The sequence below is a fragment of the Pseudomyrmex gracilis genome, unplaced genomic scaffold (assembly GCF_002006095.1).
Source record: "Pseudomyrmex gracilis isolate BER0280 unplaced genomic scaffold, ASM200609v1 scaffold_0, whole genome shotgun sequence".
Taxonomy (NCBI): domain Eukaryota; kingdom Metazoa; phylum Arthropoda; class Insecta; order Hymenoptera; family Formicidae; genus Pseudomyrmex; species Pseudomyrmex gracilis.
The window spans coordinates 1,881,878-1,888,516 of NW_018020584.1; the positions used below are offsets into that span (position 1 = coordinate 1,881,878).

General features: G+C 31.5%; 1 protein-coding gene across 3 annotated transcripts in view; it reads left to right on the forward strand.

The window, feature by feature from the left end:
• The first annotated feature begins 1,059 nt into the window (after positions 1-1,059).
• LOC109864261 (neutral ceramidase) overlaps positions 1,060-6,639 on the forward strand; it is a 37,533-nt gene continuing 31,953 nt past the window's right edge. Inside the window, exon 1 of one of the 3 annotated variants that reach the window (XM_020421848.1) lies at positions 1,060-1,375. The gene's annotated coding sequence lies outside the window, so the exon portion shown is untranslated. Of the gene's footprint in view, positions 1,376-3,687; positions 4,127-6,639 lie in introns of those variants that run through there. The other 2 variants (XM_020445312.1, XM_020421868.1) reach the window with 2 other exon arrangements.

Here is a 6,639-nt window from a genome sequence, read left to right on the forward strand (position 1 = left end):
GAGGTCAGTGACATTACTGTAGTATGTATATAATACATATAATACAATATAAAGTATAATATTATAAATATATAATAAATTATATGTATAATATGTATTATTTAATGGTATATATAATATAAATTACAGTCACGTTATTTTCACGTGTTGTTTTTCTACTCTTTTCTGTCACGTAACTTTAGTTACGTTTTTAATTTTCTCTACATATACGACGAACTGTCTCAAAATCGCTTTTCATTATTTACCCTCTCGATCTTACCGATTCGATTCGACTCGATCAACCAACCAACCAATCGGCAACGCGGAAAAGAGACAACAATAAGTGCGATATATTCAACTCCAAACGCGCACTTTTCGGTCCAAATGCCTTTTTTAATATAAGAATCTGCATTTTATTTTGTTTTTTTTCCTTGTCTCTTTTTCTCATGTTATTATCAGTATCCCTTAAAGTTGATAATTTGATTAGTACCACAGATCTAACACGCGCACTGTCAATGTACCAGCGTTTTGTTACGCTGTAATTGTTGGAGCTATTGTACAGCGACGATAATTGCACAATCCGTTCCGTTTTACTTTCTCTCGTAAGTACCCTAGCCGCTGCTCGGATCGATGAAAGTGACAATAGTCCGAGCTCCAACCTCACGCCAAACACACGATAGTATCGACATATTGGATTTACTTTTGTGATTTCTATTAATTTTGCGTTGGTTTTGTGATCGTGCAGCAACATATTTTAGCTGATTGTTGCAAGTTTTTGCAATCAGCATTAATCAGCTTATTCGCTTACGAATCGCGAGTGTGTGGAACATCGCGACAATTTGTTCGCAATTACAAATCGATGCTTAATTTTACTCAGCGAATTGTTACTCACAATCATCAAATGAACGTTATTCGGGAAATACAGAGATTTGCGATTTATTTATTGTGCATAGTGAATAAAAACTGTGTAATTAAATAAGAAAAAACGTCGGTGCAATTCCGTAATGTCAACAGTGTATCAACAGATATAAGTTAAATTAATTTTATACATTTAGAATTTAATTTTCTTACATTAAAAAAAATTTTTTTGAATAATAAATGTAGTTTATGCTTGTGTTTTTGCAAAATTCTTTTTTTCGAGTTTGTCTTTATTATAGACAAATGAGCACATTTGTTCCAACGATATCTCGCACTTTTACAAATTTGCAGTTTGGTACGTCACAATTTGCGGTTTTGCGATAAATTTCAAATAAAGCGTGTTTCTTCATTTGTTTGACAAACATAGAAACTTCTACGTGACGGACAAGGGAAGAGAAATCTATTTGAGATGATTACCAAGTTTGTTAAATTCAAAATTCACAGAAACAAAACATTGCACGTAATTCATAAAAAATTCGTAAGTATATTCTTAACATTTATCCCATTTACTATTATCTTAATGTAAATAAAAAGTAAAAGTAATGTATTTTTTCAAAGCAAATACACAAACGTATATAATTAGTCTTTCTTGATTGTTTCACGCGCGTGAGATTTCACGTGAAAATTGTGGGATTAGCATGCGGCGTAATTACACGAGATTGATTAACGTGTCTAATATGAAAGACTAGGTTTTTAGAACACAAGACTGCTCTCTCTCGTGCGCGCGCGCGCGCACGCTCTGTGAAAAACTAAGAGAGAGATCAACTGGGAAAATAATATATATATTCGAGCTGGTATGCGCGCACGTGTACAAAGAACGATTGACAAGTATTCGAAACAACGTATAGATAGCGTCAGTAGTACCATATTAATTTTTTTATTGTTGACAAGTTTTTTTCTTCAAAACAACAGATAGTAAACGCTGGCTTATAATCGCAATCGTGTGACAACTCATTAAAATAGATGCTTACGGTAATTTTTTTGACAACGCATTAGCTTCAACTGTTGCAATGATCAAACTTTACGAATGAAGTTTCAAATTGCTGCCATATGTAGCTTCGAGTGCGATTTTCATTGATTTTCTGAAAAATAGCTTTGTAGTGTGGAAGCAAATTTTCGAGTAACAATTAAATCGTCGATACCGTAAATGGCTATTTTGAAAAACTCGAGAAATTGTTTCATCAAAATAGTATAAGTGCTCTCGAAAAGTGCTGGTCAACGTGTTTCGAGATAGAAAGCGACATTGAAAAATAATTACATTTTAATTTGAAAAATTGTTATTTTTTTCGTTTTGGATAGTTATCAATCGCTCTTCGTATATACATATATTGAAAGATAACTAGAGCGTGGCTTGGTCGTTTTTTCCGCGTAATGCCCAGTCATCTATATTTGTACCACTAACCATTTAAAAGTCCACAGCGATATTTCCTTCTTATCTTTTTATGCTTGAATATTTCGAAGAAGAGAAAAAGAGAGAGAAAGAATAAAAAAAGTGTTCAAACACTCTCGATAAAAAATTGCGTTTTTTTGAAAAAAAATAAAAATAATATCTACATAAAACACAAGATTATGTGAAAATATTGCTGTTTCCATCATGGAATTCTTCTTTGGAATTTGCATTTCTGTGCACTTTTGCGCTTTGAATGGTCGCAATGATTTTTGCGTGAGAGTGGTTTTACTTTTAATATGTTATTACTAGAAAGTACGTTTATACGTTGTAAATTATTTATCTTTTGATCACTTCTCTTTAAACAGCTAAAAGTCGATACAATCGTGGTTTTAAAGGTCTCTCATGTTGAGCTAATATTATATACAGACTGTGTGTGTTAACATTGGGAACATTTCATATAATAGTTTGTTTAATGAAAATCTTCGGGACACTTATGTGTAGCAAGCTTTTAGGTTGATGTCATCTTTACATAAAACAATCAAATAGCATCCGTAATAGATATTTAATAGTTTTTTCTTATTATATGCATATTTAATATGATATTTTGCTTAAGTCTTCTTTCTATTAATCATTATATATACATCAACTACATATTTATTTATATTTTTACGTACTTCTAAAAACGTACACCATAATTACGTCGCTAATTAATAAACAAAAAAAATTTTAAGAATCAAATATTATATCCTGGTATTAAAACGACAAATTGGCCACAAGAGAGACTATGGGAGTCGCACGATCCAATCAATAAAATATTCAGTTTAAAATCCACAAATAAAACTCTTAGACAAAGCAAAGCATAAATTCAATTAAAGAATGATTTAAAATTTCTCATTAAGAAACTTTTAAGTCACTCTTTAATTGAATCTAACTTCAATCGGAGCATTACTTTATCTCCAATTAAATCATCGCAAATACTGATAATAAAAAGAATAAAAACTAATTTGTCGTTTTTACACACAGAAACTATTTGTAGTTTTAGAAAAAAATCCAACGCTTCAGATCTGATGTAAAAACTATGAAATTCCGTATATTCTTCTGCCACGTATTCTGCTCGCGTGGTTCTGTGACATCTCTGTTCTGTTGCCGCATGACTGCAACTACCTGACCGAACATGTGTACGTAGAACAGTTCATTTATTGTGTCCAGAGATCATAAAAGAGAACGACACGGAGATAGAGAGATATAGAGCGGGCAACGAAGAGAGAAGCAGATTGTTGTATGTGTGTGTGTATGTACATATAAATGCGTTGAGAATAGGCGTAGAATCGTTTCCGTTTCCCCTTCTTCGCGCCGCGAAGACCATGTGAGTCCCAACGTTGAGTTTGATATCCGAACAGAGTCTTCGTGGTAACTTTCAGGACCGGCGGTTTGCTAACAACGCGATCTCAGCTGACTTCTTTCACGTGAAAGAAATGCGCCAAAATTCCTGAGAAGCTCTCTCGTGCAGGTGAACACCGAGATTCTTCATCACAAAGTGTCGATGTTTCATTCAAGTGGTGCCTTTCTGGATTAACTGTAGATGCTCGAGAGTTGTACAGAGTTATCTATACGGTAGTTGTCCACGTAAACAGTCACACACCGGTAGTATCGCGGTTCTCTCTCGATATCGCTGACTGCGGCTATATAATACGTAAATTTAGTTTCGATAAAAACGGGAGTGTCAGTTTTCAGTGATTGTACAAATGCAATCAGTACGTTGATAACAATTTGTTCGTTGCAAAAAAGAGCAAGCTCCTTGGATCAGTTTGGATGACGTTGGAGTATAGGTGACTATAGGTGATTTTGAATTTATACGTACTTCTTGTCGATAAACAATATTGATTAATTGAAAGCAATCGCATCAAAAGATATTTTATGAAATAAATTTTATTAATATTTTTAAAGATTTATTTTATCTCTCGAATTAAAAGTACAATATTTCTCAATATTTATTTTTTATTCATATTTTTACTTTTTGATTGCGTTTTATACACTATGCATATATTTTATGCATATATATAAATGTTATCAATTTTATTGCAATATATGTTGCACCAATATGACATATATGAGGATACAAATATTAATATATTTTATACACATAAATCCTTAAAAATATTTAATATTTATTTTTGGAATTATATTCGCAAATATTGATCTTTTTCAGTTTGTTGCATATAAAAAAGTTATTGCGTTGAATATTATGAATTTTTGAACATGCAACTGCTTATCTCTCAGCAAAAATATCGCGACGCTTTAATATAAGAAAACTCATATTGCTAAATTAAATACGCTGACTATTTACCAACAAGTCATACAGTTATTTACAATATAACGTGAACTACACACCATAAACTTTTATATATATAAATATAGTAGCATATTTATCAATAATAATAAAATGAGAATACGGCCCACAGTGTGTATTTTGATGAAACATAAAAACAATTACTTTTATAAATACCTCTCTGCGTGTTTTAAACGGACGGTTTTAAATAAGAATATTATCCAGTCTAAAAATTTAATATGCAAATCTCTCTAATATGCAACTTCTTCTGACACACAGATGAAAAATAAAATGTGTTGAAAGGTTATGAGAAAAGTGAAAGCGTTGTCTGTCGGTTGGCAGAATAAACTGGCATAATCGTTCGTCTCGTCAAAATTTAACAGCATCCGGCTCTTACTTTAGTTGGATCTTCTCTCGTGTGTAACTCGGTAGCTTGAACATTAATAATTCTTGTAAATGAGAGCGAAGCAATTTATTTTCGATTAATAATCTATCTCGCGCTTTTACAAATATTGTGAGAAATAAAAATTGAAAAAATTTTAATTTTACACTCTTAATTGTCAAATTAAGTTGACTTAAAATTGAAGTTTAATTTGTATTTTAATTATAACTTGCAATTTTTAATTTTTAATACAGTATAATATTTACGTATAGAAAATAATAATGGTCTTGTAACTTGAGCACGAGACAATATAGATCATAGGTTTTGAAGATCAACATTCTCGAAAGAATAATGTGTGTATACATATATTTGGTCTAGACCTTGGTCTTTCTTTTGACGCTGTTTTTATTGAACATCATTAAATTACGAGGCAGTAATAAAAACAAAGCGAGAAACACAGAGAAGTTACGTTACAGCAAAAGGTTCAGAGACAACACAAGACTTATAATTGAATAAAACACAATTTCAATAAATTTCACTAATATATGTTGCAAATAAAAGTAACAGTCACAACAAAACTAGCTTTAAAAATTAAGAGATGAATCAAAGTTAAAATAACATAAATCGTTCGAGCCGAAGATAACGTACATATGTGAGTAAAATAAATTTCTTTGGAGAGATTAAATTGGATAACATTAAAAATGCAAGGAATAAAACGTTGAAACGAGCGTAAAATAAGAGAAAAGACAGTTCGAATGTATAAATATAAAAGTTTGTAAACTGTTGTATTTTATTTTAAATTGTATCTTTCTTTAGACTACAGAGTACGAAAAACCTTCGGTCAAAACAGATCTTTGTATTCATAAACTTGCGGTGGTTAAAAATAAAACAATCCGTGCGAGATGCAAACTGCAAGGACAATTGCGTATACGAGCGAGTTAGAATTCATTCGTGTGGCCGCGGGAGTGCGGAAATTCCATCGATCATTGGCTTTACAAAGAGGACAGACGTCACAGGAAACATTTGTGTGAAATATCGTTGCCTAGTGAATTTCGGTTGCTATAACATATTATTCAGCATCTCCTTCTTTCACGTATCATCCACTTTGATTCTCAATTTTTAAATATCCTCTCAAATTTGAACTAAATAAATGCTAAAAATAATTTAAAACAAAAAAATATCTTTTATAAAATGTTGCAACTCTATATTTCTGATTAAACAATTTATTTTATCTCTTGGCTAACGCTCACATCCAAAGGCGTTTAAATCGGTGCAGTATCGTTTAACAACGCGATCTAAGTAAGAACAATTCGTACTTTATCAAAAAAGTGAGATAACAAGTAATGTACATTATGAACAAGCAAACTCAATTTAACTTTCGTTGTCAGAGCAATAAAGTTCGATGTGAAACTGTAAACATGTTTTTGTTTTCTCTCCGTTTTTTTCATTCGAACAACGCAGATGTGTAAAATTAGAAAACTTCTTAGGTTTCGTACACAGTAAAAAAAAAAATGTTAATTTTAACATTTTTTGCATGTCCCAGGAGGTCCACTCTAAATTGTAAGTTAAAACAACTTATTCGTTGTGAGTCACTTATTGACAAACTAGTAAAGTTAAATAATTGACACAATACTTTACATT